This window comes from Balaenoptera borealis, assembly GCF_965194805.1.
Source record: "Balaenoptera borealis genome assembly, chromosome: 4".
Classification (NCBI taxonomy): Eukaryota; Metazoa; Chordata; class Mammalia; order Artiodactyla; family Balaenopteridae; genus Balaenoptera; species Balaenoptera borealis.
This window is the reverse complement of record NC_138861.1, coordinates 89,967,207-89,990,702: the sequence shown is the minus strand read 5'-3', so window position 1 is coordinate 89,990,702 and position 23,496 is coordinate 89,967,207.

The window sequence follows — 23,496 nt, the reverse complement described above, 5'->3', positions numbered from 1 at the left end:
TTAAAGGATAAAGTTGTGAGAAATTGGGCCTTAGAGGTGTAGCAGAGCCTCTAGAATAACTGAGGAATTTGAGGAAAATGTGTGTCCTCAGGAAGATTTTAAGCATAAGCACAGTGTAGTGGGTTGAATGGTGCCCACCCCCCCACCAAAGACCTGTCCATGTCCAACCCCTGGAGCCAGTGAATGTAACCTTATTTAGAGAAAGGGTCTTTGCAGTTGTAATTAAGTTAATGATATAAAAATGAGATCATCCCGGATTATAAAGGCTAAATTCAGTGACAAGTATCCTTATAAATGACACACAGAAGAGAAACACAGAGAGAGATTGAAGAAAGCAGTGTGAAGATGGAGGCACATATTAAAGTTATGAAGCCACAAGTCAAGGGACACCAGAAGCTGGAAGAGGCAAAGAAAGATTCTCCCTTAGATCTTTCTTAGGAAGCACGACCTTGCCAACATCTTGATTTCAGATTTTCAGCCTCCAGAACTGGGAGATAATAAATCAATAAATTGGTGGTAGTTTTAGGCCACCAATTTTGTGGTCATTTGTTACAGCAGACCTAGGAAACCAATAGAAGCAATATGATTAGATTTTATTTTCTAAAGACCATAATAGCAGATTCTAAATAAGTAACAATATAACCAGTGTGCAAGGTGGTCTTAACATTTCTCTGTTTGACTAATCTTTAGATAGGATTCCTCCTGACTCTAGGTCCCTGAACTTCCTTTTCTCATAACTTATTTTAGAAAACTTGTAATTATCTATTCTTTCTTTGCCCCTTAGATATATAAATCTTTTTAAAAGTCTTTTGCCGGCTTTACAACCCAGGGGTGTCTTTCTGAAGGCCCTGGAAGCTGTCTCTTTGAAATGTAATTGTCAAAGAAGATAGCCCCCCCTACCCAAGGCTCGGTGGAAGGGTAGGAGTGTAACTTGGGAAGGTGGTGAGTGCCTTGCTCCAAGTTGCAAAACTGCCTCCTATCATAAAGGTATGGAAAGTTTCATGTTCCTTTGGCAAACACAAAGGGTCTAACCTCCTCTGAGACTTTTCCACTAGCTTATCCCAGCCTTTAAAATGCCTCCTTCTCTTTGCTTCAGCAGAGTTGAGTTCAAACTGAGTTCGGACATCTCTCTCCTATTGCAATTGCCTTAAATAAAGTTGTCCTTGCCTGTTTAACTTTGGTGCAATTTTTGCTTTGATATCAGGAAGACTTGTATTTGTCCTATTGCCATATTTAACTACAGACACTTACAGACATTAACTCTGGGAATTCAGACCAGAAATCCTGTCCAGCCTTGGAACGAAAAAAATTCCAATCAAACTCTAGAACTTTAGTGAAGTATGAGTTCTGATATCATTCTGCCTGTAGCAAAACTCATCATTCAACAGTAGACCAGGCCAGAGCTAGAAATGAGGGATTCAGAGCAAGGTGTGGATACCTGGAGATCACAGAAGGAAACCAGCAAATATAATTACAGGACCCTAGGCTCTATCTTCTCTCTTGTGGTAGATGGCAAAAGTTCAGAGACTGAGGAAGAAGAGGATGTAGCTTGAAATTTGAATTGGGTTCATAGCAACTTTCATACCTATTTTCTGTCTTACGTGGTGTCCACTGTAAGTTGATCTCAGCTCAAGTGAAGCTGTGTCTTCAATAATGGCCAAGAAGGCAGCTGAGAATCTTTCATGTCAGGTAGGCTTACCTCTTTCAACTTAAAAACCTGGGAAGGCATCACTCTCAAATCTTTATTCTGCTTTTTTTCATGTGTGTGGCATTTACTGTACTGTAAAACTGATTCTGAATAGAGAATTGATTTCCCTTTATTATGGAATTTGGGATAAGTGTTTTGAGAGAAAAAAAAATGCAAAATTTTTCTTTCATGTGCAAAGATGTAATGAGAAGACAAATTCAACAGGATCATAGTTTTAAAAATATTAACCCAGTGTGGGTTTTTCATTCATTTGTTTACTTTTAGAAAAGAAGAAATACATTAATTCATAAGGATTCAATTAGCTAAGAATTGTTTTTGTAGCCTCAGGCAAGACATAAGAGAAATTCAGTAAGGAAACTAAGTTGATGATTATGGAAACAGTCAGTGAAGGGACCATAGTTTGAGGAGATCATCTAATGACTAAACTACATGCTCTAAGACTAAATAAAGACGTCCCAGATTGGATGAGGGGAAGCACTGAGAGATTCTTATAAAAAAATTTCCCTTGTCTGTTGATTAGCATGTTATATAATCTTTTCTAAGCACACCCATAATGCACTATTTATTATTCTCAGTTTTAGTTTTTTAATGTTGAGCAGAAATTCAAAGAAACTTTCTCTGTCAAACTAAGGATAGAATTATTTAAGTTTTATGATATTTCTTGTCTTTTGTTAGTTGTCCAGAAACTTGATACTCGAAGTGTGTGATCTGTGAACCAGCAGTGTCACCAACATCTGGAAGCTTAATAGAAAAATAGAATCTCAGGTCCTTCTCCAAACCTCCTGAGCTAGAATCTGCATATTAACGTAAAACCCCTGGGTGATTTGTATGAACATTAAATTTTAAGAAGCACTATGCTAGAGGTCTTTCCCAGATTTTATTCCTTAAATTCTCTAATTCAAAAGTTTGAAGCAATTTTTTTGGAAGTAAAATCTAAATTCCCTTTAATTCTCTCTGAGTAGTGCATAACATATAAGCATTTTAAAAATTGTACTACATCATATGTGTATATTCCTAATAACCCAAAATAATCACAGTTTCTTACTTGGAACATAATAGCCCACCAGATAATGACTTAAACCTTTAAGTTGCATGTCTCAATTTTCACCTCCCTCCAAAAACAGGCTTTCATATTTCTAATTAATAAGTTGAAGAAAACCAGTAAAGCCTTGAAGGAGATCACTAACACTGGAAATTGAGCATCTGTCTGCCACCTGATAGACAGGTTCTAGGCTGTGATAGATGAGCTGAGCCAGATTGCTATTCAGAAGCTGAACCCTACAAATGTGAATGCTTTTATTTCAATCTTGCTTGTCAACCACAGATTCTTTTATTTTTTATTTAACAAACTCAGTATCAGTCTCACATAATATGTTGCCAAATTATTAACTGCACCATTACTGATTAAAATTTACCACTTTGATCTGCACAGATTATATATCATTAGTCTTGATGGGCAGGTTTGAACATGGTCTCATATGGGTCTACCCTGAGAAATTTCTAATTGTATAATTATTTATATGGGTATCATGCCATGAGAGTACCAAAACTACCCCAAGGGCTCAAGCACAACCCTCTACCCCGAATACCACAAATACACATACACACACACACATTAGAATTCAGTATAAAAACCAAACTATATCTTTAACTGATGCACACAATACACACTATGTAAGCATGTTCTAAAGAGCTGGGATTAAATTTATGACATTTTTATATTTAAACAGTAAGACATATCCATTTTAAATATACAGACAAAATAGCAAAAGGAAAAACTGAGGAACAGAGAAATATTTCAAATTTCCACATTTTATTAATAAAAAAAGATTGATAATAAAAATTATTGAGTACTATGTCTTCAATTTTAAATGGAAATTTAAATATTTCTATATTAACCTTGGAGTATAATCCTTTTATTTGTATGATTTTTTTAAGTCTTCTACAATTGTCAACCATCTTGATATTCAAAATATGATAAATCTTTTACATTCATTATCTAATTTAATGCACATAAGAATGTTATTTTGCCATATCAGGCTATCTTTAAAATATATTCAGAATTCAATTTTCTCTACCCTTACTATAATAACCGTAGTCCAAGCAATTGTAACTTCTTAACTAAACCACCTTCATAAACCTGTACGGGGGTCCTGCTAAAATGCCCAATCCTCTAGAGTCCAAAAGCTCCTCAGTGCCTTGAGGCACTCTCCTCAGTTTGTCATTTAAACTGCATTAGGCTAAAACACTGCTCTAAAGATTTTAAAGGCTTCCCATCACGTTTAGAGTAAAATTCAAATTATTTACTATGGCTTGGGGTGCATAAAATTTAATAATGGCTATTCCACAATTTTCACTATAATTTTGTTTGTTCAGTCCAAATCTACCACATTCAATTCCTTGTCTAGTCCAAGGTTAGTCCAAACCTTGGGTGTTTCCACTTGCTGCTTTCTCTGTCTCAAATTTACTTCTAGGCCTTTCCCCTACATTTCATTCTAGTTTCTATTCAATGTTATCTCTTCAGAAAGGCCTTAACCAACTACTCTAAAATGACTTCCACCAATCCTAATCCCTTTACATACTTTGCTTTATTTTTCTTGAGAGCACCATGGGCTAACTAAAATTGCATCACATATTTGTTTAAATATATGGTAATTTTCTCTCTATCTCTCTAGAATGTAACTCCATGAGGGCAGGGATTTGCCTCCTTTGTTCATTGCTATATCTTTCAGTTGCTAAAAGCACTGCTATATAAGCATGTATGTATGTATTTGTTTATTTAACTCTTATTTTAAGAGACTGTAGGGAGCATCTATTAGTTCTGCCATATACAAATTGTATGATTCTGGACAACGTTTATTAAATGCCCAACAAGTCATTTTATGTGAGCCATTCAGCTGAATTTATCGTCAAAAGAAGGATTAAAATATCCTCTTCCTAAACTTGATTATGGTAATTAAATGAGAAGGATTATAATATCCTTCTGCTAAACTTGATTATAAGGATTAAATGAGATAGAATAGTGCTTTTCCTATTTCCTGGAAAATAGTTGGAGCTCCATTAATGACTTTCCTTTCATTTTCCTTTCTGGTTGACTAGAAACCTCGTGAGCATCAGAGGTCACATTTTTCTTTTCTCATTTTCTTTTCCGTTTTTCTCCCACAATACTTATCTCAGGCAATGAGTTGATATTTAATGGTCTTGAGTTACTGGAAAGAGTTTCAAACTTTACTGGGACTGAAACACACAGAGTAAATGGCATTGCTGCTAATTACAAGTCATAAATTAGCACTTTGAAAGTTTATTTTCTTATCTCAAGGCACATGTTTTGATGCTTCTTTCCAAGTGACTGCCCCTTAGGTGTTCAATGAAAAAAGACCTGAAATTAGTGCAGATTCCCTTGAAACCAAATCAGCAGGATATATTTATCAAAGAATTCACTTTGCACATATTTCAGGTTTATTCACGTATTTGGCTCAATCATTTGGTAAGCCTGAAACTTTAATGGAACCCTAGAGTAATTATAGCACAAAATCAAGTCTCAGATAATGAACAAGGTGTCAAGTGTACTCTAGGGCTATGACTATTTCATTTTCCAATTAAAAAGTCTGTAACAGCTCCATTAATGATCACATTGTATCTCTGACTGACTCTCTGAAAACTTTTATTTTAATTTAAAAGGTAGATCCTATGACAATTTTGTTTGTATCATGTATACAAAGAGACTATTATTTACAGATCCGAATATAATTCTCAGAATAAATTCTACACTATAATTTATATTAATACTTGTTAATAGTCCATATTTGTATAGTGATTATATTTTTGTATAGTGATTAAGAATTTTCCAAAACTTCATATTCATTATGTCATATTTACCTTACAGCAACCCATTGAGCAGAAAGAGATTATCTTCACTTTGCAATGAGAAGATAAGTCCAACAAAGACTCAAGTGGTCGCACTGTAAGTTGTAAAACCAAGCTTAGAACATAGGTTCACTGTCCCTACTTCAGTCTGTTTTCTTCACTCTTAAACTATGTTCTACTGACTGTGTGGCAGATGTAAATGGGATATATTTTGAAGCAAAATGGAGGTATTAGTTCCAAGAATGATATGGATTTCTTATAGAGACTGATGGAAAATAGGAGGAAAAATCATAAAGAGATTACCAGAGTGTAGGTACTACAGCAAATCTTGAATATTTTATAGAGGGAGGATGGGACAAGAGGACCCTTTCTAGGAGCAAAATGATTAGATGGGGCATACCCTTCACTACTAGGAATGTAGGTGTAGGTACTGAAGATGGAGTTGTCTTTTCTAGAGATCTGGGAGCCCTAGTTCTTCCTTTTCTCATAAAGAAACTACGGTATGTTTTCCAGTAGGCAAGGTAAATCCATAGAGCTCACATTTTATATTTTAATGAGGATACTTTTTTAATCCATGTAGAGGAAAACATCAATGTATCTCCTTGTCCAGTAGACTGTGAGCAATTTGAAGAGTCCTATAAATATTTATTTCCACAGGAACTAATGCATAGCAGGCATTCAACAAATACTGGTTGCATGGGTAAATGTGATGGCAAATACAAATAAAAAGAAGATGACAGAGAGACTGACAGTAGAGCACAGAAACCACTGACTTCCCAATTCCCCCCTCAAGTTGAATATAAAATAATAATTTCTTGCTAAAACTTTTATCACTATAATTTCTTCTACAAGTTATATTTATAAAATAATGAGATTCTCTGAGTCACACACATAAAAATAATTAACTAATAAATCTGTAGTTCCATTGAGTAGAGTTCTCTTATACTTTTCATATTTCTGACTCACAACTTCCTTACAAGTTTGTGAAGAAAAACCCATCATATCCCTCTAAGTTACTCACAGCATGGAGTATTCTGTATGACAGACCCCTAATAAGCCTTTACTCTGTATAGCAGCAATTTTTTAAATGTATGAGAACTAAACAATTCCATAGTGCTGCTCTAATTAAGCCTTTATTTTATTGTAGGCTTCTGTAGTAGAAAAGGTTCCACTTAAATTTCATTTATGAGCAAGTCAATTCATTTAAACAAAAGTAGTTTCTTTGTCCTTATTTTGAGACTTCAGTAAAATACATTCCCAATACTCATTCTAAATTGGCAACCCCAGAATGAAAAATGCCTTGCCCATGTTTCTAATGCAATATGCTACTACATTTCACATTCTCTTCTCTTCATATGTAACCTGAAAAATATAATAAAGGGTGAATAAAATAAAAAATAGTAATTACGAACACAGAGAAATACTGAAAGTATACTTTGAATTAAATTTTGGCAAAACATTATACCATTTATGTACATTTTTAAAGTCTATTATATGTTCTTTATGATCATTTGAGTAATTAGTAAAATTACGAGTACTTGGGAGGAGGTGATGCTCAAATACGTTGGGATATTTGTTACTTCTGTGGAGTGACGGAGGGGAGTATGATGTCTGTATTTGCAGGGAGGTGTAGATCTTCAGTGTAATCTATGATGCTTTATAGATTAAAAGCAAATTAATCATAAGCATATATGCAAGAGTTTTATATTTGTTATATGTTGCACAAATGGGTTTCCCGAGTTTGTTACTCTCTATTTTCTGCTCTTTTGACATCGTTCATAATTATTAAAATAACTAAGTTAACTAAAGTAAAAATATTTTGGCAAGATAACGTTATAAGTGCAGGCACCTCCCTGCCCTATTGTATTAGTCAGGGTTCTCCAAAGAAAAACAACCAATAGAATACATGTAGCTATATAGAAAGAGACTTATTAAGAGGGATTGGCTTATGATTTTATGGAGGTTGAGAAGTCCCATGAGCTGCCATCTGCAAGCTGGAGAACCAGGAGAGCCGACGAATACTTCCAGTCCAAACCCAAAGGCCAGAGAACCAGTAGCCCGGATGTCTGAGAGAAGGAGAAGATAGATGTTCCAGCTCAAACAGGGAGCAAATTCACCCTTCTTCCACCTTTTTGTTCTATTTAAGCCCTCAATGGATTGGATGATGACCACTTGCTTTGATGAGGTTGATCTTCTTTACTCAGTCTACAAATTCAAATGCTAATTTCTTCCAGAAACACCTTCACAGACACATCTAGAAATAATGTTTTACCAGCTCTCTGGGCATTCCTTTACCCTGTCAAGTTGACACATAAAATGGACCATCACATTTATTAAGCAATGTTTTTTTAGCTAGGTAGCAAAATATATAAATAATAATAAAACAAATACTGTCTCAGTGATGTAAGCAAGATATAAATATAAAATATATATTCCACACAGTAAATTGGATATCTGGAAGAAGGTCTGCTAAATAAATGGCAAAGAGAGCATTTTAGTAAAAAGTAACAAACCATTCAAAGGTTTGTGGACTTCAGAAGAGGAAAAAACATCTTGGGGAAAAGATTTTTAATATTAAAAATTTGGAGAACACCAATTTTATAAATGTTCAAACAGTTATCTCAGAAATAGATTTACTTTTGGAAACATTAAAATAAAGTATAGATTACTCTCTTTTCTTAAAAATATTCAAAAGAGCATTGCAACAGTGAAAATGTAGGAAGCCTTTGATAGGTAACCAAGATTGCAGAGTAGGAAGATCCTGAGCTCACTTCCTCCCAAAGGCACATCAAAATTACAGCTATTTACAGAACAACTATCAATGAGAACAACATTAAGACTAGCAGAAAAGATAATCTGTAACTAAGGATATAAAAGAGGAGCCACAACAAGACAGGTAGGTGGGGTGGAGACATGGTATAGTCAAGATGGATACCCCCGAGTAGGCAAGGCACAAGCGGAAAGATAATCACAATTACAGAGCTTCTCCCCAAGGAGTGAGGGGTCTGAGCCCCACTTGAGCTCCCTAGCCCAAGGGTCCTACACTGGGAGGATGAACCCCTAGAACAGAACCCCAAGGCCAGAAGGACTTGCTTTCAAGAGAACCAGCAGACAGCAGGAAACAGAGACGCTGCGCCCAAAGGGAGCACACAAAACATTACACGCTCTGAGACCCAGGGCAGAAGAAGTAAATTCAAAGGAGTCTGGGTCAGACCCACTTGCTGATCTTGGAGAGCCTCCCAGAGGGGTATGAGGTGACTGGGACTCATCCTGGGGACATAGACACTGATGGCAGCCATTTAAGGGAGCTCATTCTGCCATGAGGACACTGGTGCTAGAAATGCCATTCTGGAATCCTCCTTCTAGCTTATTAGCACCAGGACTCAGACTGGCCCATCAGCCACTGAACACCAGTCCTGGGACACCCTAGGCCAAGCAGCAAGCTGTGTGAGAGCACAGGCTCACTCAAGAGCAGACCAGCAGCAGCTGTCCTTCTGAAACCCTAAACTTTGCAGGGACCTGGCCTTGCCCATCAGAGGGCCTAGGATCTGGTTCCACCCACCAGGGGGCAAACACCTACTCTGGGACAACTCAGGCCTCTTGGAGCAAGCCAGTGCAGGCCCTGTTCTGCCCATTAATGGGCTGGAACTAGCTCCTGGACCCAGCCTCATTCACCAGTAGGTGGGCACTAGCCCCAGGACTCACCTGGCCCGAGCCATGCCTACCAGGAGGCTGACACCAGCTGTGGGACCCCAGAGGCTCACAGTCAGTCATGACAGGACCAGGTCCCACCCACCATCAGCTGGCAGCCTTTGCACTAGACAGGGCCTGGCAACATACCAGGCTGGGGAACAGCCATATACCTACCAGAACACCCATAGTACCTGGCTGTGCTAAACACAGCTCACCCACAGTACCTGTGTTTAGCTGTGCTAAACACAGCTCACATAGAGGGCACTCCTAGAGCACACAGCTCTGCTGAACAGAGAGAAATGTGCTGCTGGGCCCCAAGGATGTGTCCTACATAAAGTCACTTCTCCAAGGTCAGGAAATGTAACCAGCCTACCTAATACACAGAAATAAAAGCAGAGGAACAGGCAAAATGAGGCAACAGAGAAAAATTTTCGAAACAAAGGAAGAAGATAAAACCTCAGAAGAAGAGCTAAGCAAAGTGGGGATAATATACCCAATAAAGAGTTCAAGGTAGTGATAATAAAGATGCTCACCTAACTCAGGAGAAGAATGGATGAACACAGTGAGAAGGTTAATAAAGAGTTAGAAAATATGAAGAAGAACCAAACAGGACTGAAGAATACAATAGCTGAAATGTTAAAAAATTACACTAGAAGGAATCAGCAGTAGATTAGATGACACAAAGGAACCGATCAGCAAACTGGAAGACAGAGTAATGTAAATCACTGAAGTTGAACAGAAAAAAGAAAGTGGGATATGAAATAATGAGGATAGTTTAAGAGATCTCTGGGACAACACAAAGCATTCTAACATTCAAATTATTGGTGTTTCAGAAGGAGAGTAGAGAAATGGGCAGAGAACATATTTGAAGACATAATAGCTGAAAACTTCCACAGACATCCAGGTCCAGGAAGCACAGAGTCACAAACAAGATCAACCCAAAGCAGTCCACACCAAGACACATTGTAATCAATATGGCAAATACTAAAAATAACAGGAGAATGTTAAAAGCAGCAAGGTAAAAGCAACTAGTTACATACAAGGGAACTCACTTAAGACTATTAGGTGATTTCTCAGAAGAAACTCTATGGGCCAGAAGGGAGTGGCACAATATATTCAAAATGATGAAAGGGGAAAAGCTATAACCAAGAATTACTCTAGTCAGAAAAGCTACCATGCAGATTTGAAGGAGAGATAATGAATTTTATAGATAAGCAAAAGATAAGAGTTCAGCACCACCAAACTGGCTTTACAAGAAATGTTAAAGGGACTTCTTATGAAAAAGAAAAGACCACACTAGAAATATATAAATTACAAAAGGAAAAATCTCATTGGTAAGGGAAAAATATGCAGTAAAGTTTGTAGATCAATCACTTATGAAGCTAGTAGGAAGGTTAAAAAACAAAAGTAATAGGGATTTATCCTAGGGATATAAAGATGATTCAACATCTGTAAATCAGTGTGATACGCTACTTTAACAAATTGAAGAATAAAAATCATATGATCATATCAGTAGATTCAGAAGAAGTTTTTGACATAATTCAACATCCATTTATGGAAAAAACTCTCCACAGAGTGGGTATAAATACCCATACCTCAATACAATAAGGGTCATATATGACACGCCCATAGCTAACATCGTACTCAATGGTGAATAGCTCAAAGCATTTCCTCTAAGGTTAGAAATAAGAGAAGTAATGCCCACCCTCACCACTTTTTTTCAAAATAGTATTTGGAGTTCTAGCCACACCAATCAGGCAAGAAAAATAAATAAAAGACACTCAAATTAGGAAGGAAGAAGTTAAACTATCAACATTTGCAGATGACGTGATACTATATATAAAAAATCCTAAAGACACCGTCAAAAACTAACTAGAACTCATTAATAAATACAGTAAAGATGAGTTGACAGATACAAAATTAACTTACAGAAAGCCTTTGTTTCTAAACACTAACAACACTCTATCACAAAAAGAAATTAATGAAACAATCCCATTTACAATTGTGTGAGAAATAATAAAATACCTAAGGAGGTAAAAGACCTGTACTCAGAAAACTATAAGACACTGATAAAAGAAGTTAAAGAAATAAAAACAGATGGAAAGATATATTGTACTTATGGATTGGATGAATTAATCTTGTTAAAATGACTGTACTACCCAAGGAAATCTACACATTCAGTGCAATCCCTAATAAAATACCAATGACATTTTTCACAGAATTAGAACAAATAATTCTAAAATTTTTATGGACACACAAAAGACCCCAAATAGACAAAACTATCTTGAGAAAGAAGAACAAAGCTGGAAGTAGCATCATCCCTGATTTCAAACCATACGATAAAGCTACAGTAATCAAAACAGTATTGCATTGGCACCAAACATTCAAATGAATCAATGGAACAGAATAGAGAGTACAGAAATGAACCTATACGTATACGGTCAATCAATCTATGACAGAGCAATCAAGAATATATAGTGGGGAAAAGACACCCTCTTCAATAAATGGTGCTGGGAAAACTGGACAGCTACATGTTAAATAATCAAACTGGACTACTTTCTCACACCATATACAAAAGTAAGCTCAAAATGTATTAAAGACTTAAAATGTAAGTCCTAAAACCCTAAATATCCTCAAAGAAAACATAAGCAGTCTGTGAAAAGGAGACCCCAAACACAGTAAGTTAAGCAAAATGAGAAGACAGAGAAACACACAGCAGATGAAGGAGCAAGGTAAAAACCCACCAGACCAAACAAATGAAGAGGAAATAGGCAGTCTACCTGAAAAGGAATTCAGAGTAATGATAGTAAAAATATCCAAAATCTTGGAAATAGAATGGAGAAAATAAAAGAACTGTTTAACAAGGAACTAGAAGTAGTAAACCTCAAACAAACAATGATGAACAACACAGAAAAATGTTTTCTATTGGAGGTACTCCCTCACAGAATTCTTCTAAATATTAAAGCTCATGCTCATAAAAATACCTACCAGATAGTAGATATATATTAAAAAACAATAGTTAATAGCAGTAAAAAAAAAAAAAAAAAAGAATATTATGGACTATCTGGTTATGGAGACTTGCGTTCCAGCCCAAACGCTGCATCTTTCTATTGTGTTAACTTGGGCTAGTGATTTAATCCCTCTCAACTTTATTGTCCCTTTGGTAAAATGAGTATAACAACAGAATACATCTTGTAGGGTTTGGTGGAGTTTAAATAAACTAATTCTCTTCGAACAGTGCTTGATTTGGCTGAAGTGCTTAATAATCAGTAACTATTATTTTCTTTCAAATGATACAGATAAGAAACAAACAAAGAAAAAATGCCCAAAACTATCTAGTTCACCTCAAAAGAAACAAAAGTGAATGTAAATTATTTTGTGACATGAAAACACCACCGATTTCATAAAATCGCTAAACTCTATAATAGATGAAATGGGGTTAATTTAAATCCACTTCTATCTAATTGTCTATCCACATTAGATCATTTCTGGTATAATGTTCCTTTTAATTCTAGTCACTGGATGTGTCATTTACACAAACAATATTTCTCCATGAATTTCTCCATGAAAAATCAAAGACTTTTTTTTTTGAAATTCAAGTTCTTTTATTTATTTATTTATTTATTTATTTATTTATGGCTATGTTGGGTCTTCGTTTCTGTGCGAGGGCTTTCTCTAGTTGTGGCAAGTGGGGACCACTCTTCATCGCGGTGCGTGGGCCTCTCACTATTGCGGCCTCTCTTGCTGCAGAGCACAGGCTCCAGACGCGCAGGCTCAGTATTTGTGGCTCACGGGCCCAGTTGCTCCGTGGCATGTGGGATCTTCCCAGACCAGGGCTCGAACCCGTGTCCCCTGCATTGGCAGGCAGATTCTCAACCACTGCACCACGAGGGAAGCCCAAAGACTTGTTGCATTTGATTATTTTGCAATCAGGTGAAAAGAATTTGCCTAAGTGGAAACTTAAGTTACATATACAGCAAAATGTTATTGGCTTTGCAGAAAATACTAGAAAGACTTGTATTAAAACAAATATAATATCCTTTCATAGATAGGTATTTTCCACATGTATGCACTCACATACACATTTATAAGTCAAGAAATGTGTAGCAGTGTATATTGGATCTGTTGCTGATGAACTGCAGGACTCATTTTATAATGAAAGAATTAGTTGGGGTATTTAGTATTTTCCTGAAGCAGGATGACACCTTTTTGTGGTTATTTCTTTTGTTTGATTTTTCACCTTTGGGCATTATGAACCAGGAAAAATATCAGCTATGTATAACAAACATTTTTATAAGAAACAATCCAACATGATATGCATTCTGTTGTTTGTTTACTCAGTGCTCCTCTAATTTTTAAAAATGTAATCGCAACCCACTAAATTGATTTCATAAATCAATAATGTATCATGTGGTGCATTAATAATCCTGAGGTCTAGATGTGTCAGTGTGTTTAAGAGGCTTCCAACTAAGAGGTGTGTCTACAGCTTAGAATCTCTCTTGGAATCTGGATATTCACTTATTTGTTCATTCCTCATAGACATTTACTGAATACCACTAAGTGCTCAGGTCCTGAAATCATGGATAGAGCATCAAATAAAATGTAGAAATTTTTTTATAGAGGCTCCCTATGTAGCAATAATATCTCTCCTACTTTCTTCAACAAGAACCCCATATCAGTGTTATATATCACTTATACCTCAATAAACCTGGGAGGAAGAAGAAAATAAAGTTAAAAATCTTTTATATATAAGATAACCCAGGTTATTTTCCTAATTAGAGGAAAATGGGGGAGAGTGTAAAACCACCCCTAATATATTTTACTTGTGGAGAAAGAGACACGAGAGCTTGAATTTTCTCTTTTGGAGAAAAACAAGCTAGAATATAACCTATGCTGGGAAAGAAAAGAGTATAGGGCACCTAATTTATCTTGAGTCATGGAATCAGAGTCAGAATCTTTAGTAGGGCCTCCAGGCAGATGAAGTGTTCACTAAGTGATCTCTTTTGTTTCCTTAGCTGAACCTAGAGATGTTTGGTTTGATATTGATCAGATCATTTGCCTAAAACTGTCAATTTGCTTAGTTAGCATTTAGCACAATAGTATACATATAGTAAGAATGAGGTGTTATTAAAATTTTATTTATTATAAACTATAGTTCTGAAAAATTTTATCTTAATCTATTCAAACCATGTAATTGTTTCTTGATAACTTTTACAATTTGAAGGGAATAATGGTAAACACCATAGTATATGCTCTAGTATATAACCTCATTGGTTAACATAAAGCATATTATAAAACACTGATGATAAATACCAAAAATACTCCTGTTATTACCACTTCTAGAACTACTACCACTATTACTATTATTGTTGCAATTTGTTAAACCCCTACTATATGCCAACTACTGAAATGTGAAATTGACTTAAAGTACAATCTCATTTTCAGACAAATCATAAAGTTTAACAAGTAAGTTGTAGAATAACTAATATATAGTTGAAATGACAGTGATGAGAATAAATAAATTTTTTTCAAAATTAAAATGTATATATATATTTAAGAATAAGAATTCAGTTGGTTAAAAATGCACCATTTAATAGAGATTTCGTCATTTTAACTTACATCAGTTTAAATCAAATTATAAAGATCCATAATGATTATCAATGTGACTGAATCACTGCAGAAGCCAAAAAACGCTAACATTAAACAGTAAATGTTCTTTGCTAACAATATAAAAATTTTATGGTTCCTTTATTTTCCTTTATTATAGACAAATAAACCTGTCATTAATTTAATATTCTATTGTAAAATACAGGAAATACCCTAGTTTCCTTATTAGAGACATTAGAGAAGCATAGTATAATTTTGTAGTATTATTCAGTTTTATTTTGTTCATTTTTAACACTGTTTTTATTCAGTTTTATCTGTTGTAGAAATGGAATTGCTTTACATATTGCATAGTCTGAAATAAAATTAGAGGTGATGTCGTTATTTTTTCCTTATCTCAAAATATTCATGTCATTGTCTTGAAGATGAAGATGGCAGAGTAGAAGGACGTGCACTCACTCCCTCTTGTGAGAGCACTGGAATTACAACTAATTGCTGAGCAGTCATCGATAGGAAGACACTGGAACTCACCAAAAAAGATACCCCACATCCAGAGACAAAGGAGAAGCCACAAAGAGACGGTAGGAGCAGTGCAATCGCAAAAAAATCAAATCCCATAATCACAGGGTGGGTGACTCACAAACTGGAGAACAATTATACCACAGAAGTCCACCCACTGGAATGAAGGTTCTGAGCCCCACGTCAGGCTTCCCAACCTGGGGGTCTGGCAATGGGAGGAAGAATTCCCAGAGAATCAGACTTTGAAGGCTAGCGGGACTGGATTACAGGACTTTGACAGAACCTGGGAAAACAGAGACTCAACTCTTGGAGGGCACACACAAAGTAGTGTGCACATCAGGACCCAGGGGGAAGAAACAGTGACCCCATAGGAGACTGAACCAGACCTATCTGCTAGTGTTGTAGGGTCTCCTGCAGAGGCGGGAGGTGGCTGTGGCTCACTGTGAGGACAAGGACACTGGCAGCAGAGGTTCTGGGAAGTACTTCTTGGCATGAGCCCTTCCAGAATCTGCCATTAGCCCCACCAAAGAGGCTGTAGCCTCCAGTGCTGGGTCGTCTCAGGCCAAACAACCAAGAGAGAGGGAACTTAACCCCACCCATCAGCAGAAAAGTTGATTAAAGTTTTACTGAGTCTGCCCACCAGCGCAACACCCAGTTCTATCCACCACCAGTCCCTCCAATCAGGAAGCAAGCACAAGCCTCTTAGATAGCCTTATCCACCAGAGGGCAGACAGCAGAAGCAAGAAGAATTACAATCCTGCAGCCTGTGGAACGAAAACCACATTCACAGAAAGATAGACAAAATGAAAAGGAAGAGGACTATGTACCAGTTGAAGGAAAAAGATAAAACCCCAGAAAAACAACTAAATAAAGTGGAGATAGGCAATCTTCTGGAAAAAGAATTCAAAATAATGATAGTGAAGATGATCCAGAAGCTCAGAAAAAGAATGGAGGCAAAGATCGAGAAGATGCAAGAAATGTTTAACAAAGACCTTGAAGAATTAAAGAACAAACACTTAGCAGGATTAAAGAACAAACAAACAGAGATGAACAATACAATAACTGAAATGAAAATTACACTACAAGGAATCAATAGCAGAATAACTGAGGCAGAAGAATGGATAAGTGACCTGGAAGACACAATGGTGGAATTCACTGCCATGGAACAGAATAAAGAAAAAGAATGAAAAGAAATGAAGACAGCCTAAGAGACCTCTGGGACAACATTAAAAGCACCAACATTCGCATTATAGGGATCCCAGAAGGAGAAGAGAGAGAGAAAGGACCTGAGAAAATATTTGAAGAGATTATAGTCGAAAAGTCCCCTAACCTGGGAAAGGAAATAGCCACCCAAGTCCAGGAAGTACAGAGAGTCCCAGGCAGGATAAACTCAAGGAGAAACACACCAAGACACATAGTAATTGAATGGACAAAAATTATTAAAAGCAACAAGGGAAAAATGACAAATAACATGCAAGGGAACTCCCATAAGGTTAACAGCTGATTTCTCAGCAGAAACTCTACAAGCCAGAAGGGAGTGGCATGATATATTTAAAGTGTTGGAAGGGAAGAACCTACAACCAAGATTACTCTACCCAGCAAGGATCTCATTCAGATTCAACAGAGAAATCAAAAGCTTTACACACAAGCAAAAGCTAAGAGAATTCAGTACCACCAAACCAGCTGTACAACAAATGCTAAAGGAACTTCTCTAAGTGGGAAACACAAGAGAGGAAAAAAGACCTACAAAAACAAACCCAGAACAATTAAGAAAATGGTAATAGGAACATACATATCGATACTTACCATAAATGTGAATGGATTAAATGCTCCAACCAAAAGACACAGGCTAGCTGAATGTATACAAAAACAAGACCCATATATATGCTGTCTACAAGAGACCAACTTCAGACCTAGGGACACATACAGACTGAAAGTGAGGGAATGGAATAAGGTATTCCATGCAAATGGAAATCAAAAGAAAGCTGGAGTAGCAATACTCATATCAGATAAAATAGACTTAAAATAAAGAATGTTACAAGAGACAAGGAAGGACACTACATAATGATCAAGGGATCAATCCAAAAAGAAGATATAACAATTATAAATATATATGCACCCAACATAGGAGCACCTCAATACATAAGGCAAATGCTAACAGCAATAAATGAGGAAATCGACAGTAACACAGTAATAGTGAGGGACTTTAACACCTAAGTTACACCAATGGACAGATCGTCCAGACAGAAAATTAATAAAGAAACACAAGCTTTAAATGACACAATAGACCAGATAGATTTAATTGATATTCATAGGACATTCCATCCAAAAACAGCAGATTACACTTTTTTCTCAAGTGTACGTGGAACATTCTCCAGGATAGATCACATTTGGGTCACAAATCAAGCCTCGGTAAATTTAAGAAAATTGAAATCATATCAAGCATCTTTTCTGACCACAACGCTGTGAGATAGAAATCAATTACAGGGAAAAAAACGTAAAAAACACAAACACATGGAGGCTAAACAATACGTTACTAAATAACCAAGAGATCACTGAAGAAATCGAAGAGGAAATCAAAAAATACCTGGAGACAAATGACAATGAAAACAGCACGATCCCAAACCTATGGGATTCAGTAAAAGCAGTTCTAAGAGGGAAGTTTACAGCAATACAATCCTACCTCAAGAACCAAGAAAAATCTCAAATAAACAATCTAACCTTACACCTAAAGGAACTAGAGAAAGAAGAACAAACAAAACCCAAAGTTAGCAGAAAGAAGGAAATCATAAAGATCAGAGCAAAAATAAATGAAATAGAAACAAAGAAAACAATAGCAAAAATCATTAAAACTAAAAGCTTGTTCTTGGAGAAGATAAACAAAATTGATAAACCTTTAGCCAGGGTCATCAAGAAAAAGGAGAGGACTCAAATCAATAAAATTAGAAATGAAAAAGAAGTTACAACAGACACTGCAAAAATACAAAGCATCCTAAGAGACAAGCAACTCTATGCCAATAAAATGGACAACCTGGAGGAAATGTACAAATTCTTAGAAAGGTATAACCTTCCAAGACTGAACCAGGAAGAAATAGAAAATATGATCAGACTAGTCACAAGTAATGAAATTGAAACTGTGATTAATAAATTCGTAACAAATAAAAGTCCAGGACCAGACGGCTTCACAGGTGAATTCCATCAAACACTTAGAGAAGAGCTAACACCCATTCTTCTCAAACTCTTCCAAAAAATTGCAGAGGAAGGAACACTCCCAAACTCATTCCATGAGGCCACCGTCACTCTTGATACCAAAACGAGACAGAGATACTACAATAAAAAGAACATTACAGACCAATATCACTGATGAATATAATGCAAAAATCCTCAACAAAATACTAGCAAACAGAATCCAGCAGCACATTAAAAGGATCATACACCATGATCAAGTGGGATTTATCCCAGGGATGCAAGGATTCTTCAATATATACAGATCAATCAATGTGATACACCATATTAACAAACTGAAGAATAAAAACCATATGATCATCTCAATAGATGCAGAAAAAGCTTTTGACCAAATTCAACACTCATTTATGACAAAAACTCTCCAGAAAGTGGGTATAGAGGGAACCTACCTCAACATAATAAAGGCCATATATGAGAAACCCACAGCAAACATCATTCTCAATGGTGAAAAACTGAAAGCATTTCCTCTAAGATCAGCAACAAGACAGGGCTGTCCACTCTCACCACTCTTATTCAACATAGTTTTGGATGTCCTAGCCACAGCAGTCAGAGATGAAAAAGAAATAAAAGGCATACAAATTGGAAAAGAAGAAGTAAAATAGTCACCGTTTTCAAATGACATGATACTATACATAGATAATCCTAAAGATGCCACCAGAAAACTACTAGAGCTAATCAATGAATTGGTAAAAGTTCCAGGATACAAAATTAAGGCACAGAAATCTCTTGCATTCCTATACAGTAACAACAAAAAATCAGAAAGATAAATTAAGGAAACAATCCCATTCACCATTGAAACAAAAAGAATAAGATACCTAGGTATAAATCTACCTAAGGAGGTAAAAGACCTGTACTCAGAAAACTATAAGACACTGATGAAAGAAATCAAAGATGACACAGATGATGGAGAGATATAACATGTTCTTGGACTGGAAGAATTAACATTGTGAAAATGACTATACTACCCAAAGCAATCTACAGATTCAATGCAATCCCTATCAAATTACCAATGGCATTTTTTACAGAAGTAGAACAGAAAATCTTAAAATTTGTATGGAGATACAAAAGACCATGAATAGACAAAGCAATCTTAAGGGAAAAAAATGGACCTGGAGGAATCAGACTCCCTGACTTCAGACTGAAATACAAAGCTGTAATCAAGCCAGTGTGGTACTGACACAAAAACAGAAATATAGTTCAATGGAACAGGATCAAAGACCAGAGATAAACCCACACACCTATGGTCAACTAATCTATGACAAAGGAGGCAAGGATATACAATGGAGAAAAGACAGTCTCTTCAACAAGTGGTGCTGGGAAAACTGGACAGCTACATGTAAAAGAATGAAATTAGAACACTGCCTAACACCATACACAAAAATAAACTCAAAGTGGATTAAAGACCTAGATGTGAGGCCAGACACTATAAAACTCTTCGAGGAAAACATAGGAAGAACACTCTTTGACATAAAATACAGCAAGATCTTTTTTGACCCACCTCCTAGAGTAATGGAAATAAAAACAAAAATAAACAAATGGGACCTAATGAAACTTAAAAGCTTTTGCACAACAAAGGAAACTCTAAACAAGACAAAAAGACAACCCTCAGATTTGGAGAAAATATTTTCAAATGAATCAACAGAGAAAGGATTAATCTCGAAAATATATAAACAGCTCATGCATCTCAATATTAAAAAAACAAACAACCCAATCAAAAAATGGGAAGAAGACCTAAATAGACATTTCTCTAAAGAAGACATACAGATGGCCAAGAGGCACATGAAAAGCTGCTCAACATCATTAATGATTAGAACAATGCAAATCAAAACTACAAAGAGGTATCTCGTCACACTGGTTAGAATGGGCATGGTCAGAAAATCTACAAACAACAAATGCTACAGAGGGTGTGGAGAAAAGGGAACCCTGTTGCACTGTTGGTGGGAATGTAAATTGATACAGCCACTATGGAGAACAGTATGGAGTTTCCTTAGAAAAACTAAAAATCGAATTACCATATGACCCAGCAATTCCACTACTGGGCATGTACCCAGAGAAAACCATAATTCAAAAAGACACATGCACCCCAGTGTTCCTTGTAACACTATTTACAGTAGCCAGGTCATGGAAGCCATCTAAATGCCTATCGACAGACAAATGGATAAAGAAGATGTAGTACATATATACAATGGAATATTAGTCAACCATAAAATGGAACAAAATTGGGTCATTTGTAGAGATGTGGATGGACCTAGAGACTGTCACACAGAGTGAAGTAAGTCAGAAAGAGAAAAACAAATATATATTAGTGCATATATGTGGAATCTAGAAAAATGGTACAGATGAACTGGTTTGCAAGGCAGAAAGAGAGACACAGATGTAGAGAACAAACGTATGGACCAAGGGGGGAAAGCAGGGCGTGGGTGGTGGGTGGGACGAATTGGGAGATTGGGCTTGACATATATACATTAACATGTATAAAATAGATAACTAATAAGAGCCTGCTGTATAAAAAAATAAGATTCAAAAAAAAAAAGAATTTATAGAGTTATATATTTTTTTGTCATGTACTGATTATAGTCTAAAAAGAAAATAGGAAAGGGGGGGAATATAAAAATTCAATTTTGTTATTACTTCTCCCATCATTTCAATTGCTGAGTTCAATTACCAAAAGAAATGAATCCATTTAAGTTTGTAAAATAATGAAACATGGCTTTCTATCAATTGACACGATTGACTGTTAGAAAACTATTAAAATACAGGAATATATAGATAACCCTATATGTGCTTGCTACTAGTTGTTTTATAAGTATGTACTGGACACTCTTCTAAATTAAGACTTGAAAAATTTACCCATTGTTAAGCATTAGTATTTCCTTTAAACACATGGGCGTATCTATGTTCATATTCCACATCGCTTTGATACTCAATTTTTCTTCTTTCTACATTCCCAGAGAACACATATGCTATTCTGTCTCATTCTTTTTTGTTGGAGCTTTTAGCACAAGAGCAAACTTGCCACAGAGACAAGGCAAGAGGGGTTGAATGATTCTAACATTTCATCAAGTTCTCAATGTGGATCCATGTACCAAAATCTTTACTGTTATAGGCATGCTAGCATCTTTTTCTTTTCATTTAATATATATTTTTAGCATCTTTATTGGAGTGTAATTGCTTTATAATGGTGTATTAGTTTCTGCTTTATAACAAGTGAATCAGCTATACATATACATATATCCCCATATGTCCTTTTATTTCATATATCTATTTAAAATAAATTCAGTATATTTTAGAAAATATATATATCTGAGAAAATTGGAGTATTTCTTTTTTTTTTTAATACTTTTACCAGCATTTTTTTAAAAAAATTTATTTAATTTATCTATTTATGGCTGTGTTGGGTCTTCGTTTCTATGCGAGGGCTTTCTCTAGTTGTAGCAAGCGGGGGCCACTCTTCATCGCGGCGCGTGGGCCCCTCACTATCGCGGCCTCTCTTGTTGCGGAGCACAGGCTCCAGACGTGCAGGCTCAGCAACTGTGGCTCACGGGCCCACCTGCTCTGTGGCATGTGGGATCCTCCCAGACCAGGGTTTGAACCCGTGTCCCCTGCACTGGCAGGCAGACTCTCAACCACTGCGCCACCAGGGAAGCCCTGGAGTATTTCTTTAAATGACTGACTATGCAGTTTCTAATAAGTAATAGCAACTGCACAGTACACCTGTTCAAAGAATAACTGCAGGAATAAATGAATGCTTGAAAGAAATATCACCATGTGTTTCTTATTGCTGTTGTAACAAATTGCCACGAACTGAATGGCTTAAAATGATACAAATTTATTATCTTGCATTTATGAAGATCAGAATTCCTAAATGAGTCACATTGAGTTAAAATCAAGATATTGACACATCTGCACTCTTCCTAGAATTTCTATGGGAGAGTTTGTTTCCTTGTGTTTTCCAGCATCTAGAGGCTGCCTGTAGTCCTTGATGCATTGTTCAATTCCCTTATCTTCAATGCTACCAATGTCAGTATTTCTCACACTGACATTTCTCTGGTTCTCTTTTCTCTTTTAATGTGATCACCCTTGTGATCACATTTGCCCCACTGGGATAATATAGGATAATGTATTTATTTTAAAGGCAGTTGATTAGCAACCTTAATTCCAACTGCAGCTTTAATTTCCTCCTTTGCCATGTAACCTAACATATTCACAAGTTCCAGGAATTAGGACATGGAAATCTTTGGGAGGGTCATTATTTTGCCTACCATACTATGATACTATGTAATTAACTTAAAAGAGAGAGAGACCTGGTAAGGAAGAATTTTGGAGATTATGATAAGAATTTTAGACTGTATTTTAAATGGAAACAAATTAAAGAATTTAAGCAAGAGAAACATCAGCAATTCAATTTGTCCTTTTAAAAGATTGCTTGTATGCAGTGTACACAGTTAATAGAAGGAGTTAAGAGTGGATTTTCTAATGAATTTCATGAAAAATGTGAGAAAAAGAAAAATTAACAGAGCACAGATCCTAAGGTATTTAAATCAAATTTTAGACTCCCACTTAACTAGCTGAGTAGCTTTGGAAAATTCTGTCTCAGTTCCCTTATATGTAAATTGAGGATGACAGTGGTACCAAACTCTTAGTTTTTGTTTTGTTTTCTAATAAAACTAAGGTAATGTATGCAAAGAGCCTAAAGTGTTAGTACATGAATTCCTTAATAAATGTTAGTTTTACTAATAATTGTTTAGGAGGTAAAACTTACCAAATGACTGAATGTGGATTTAAGACAAATATTGATAATCACTCCCAAATTTCTGAAAAATCAAGGCTTCTTTTTAATGGTAAAAACTAGAGTTGGA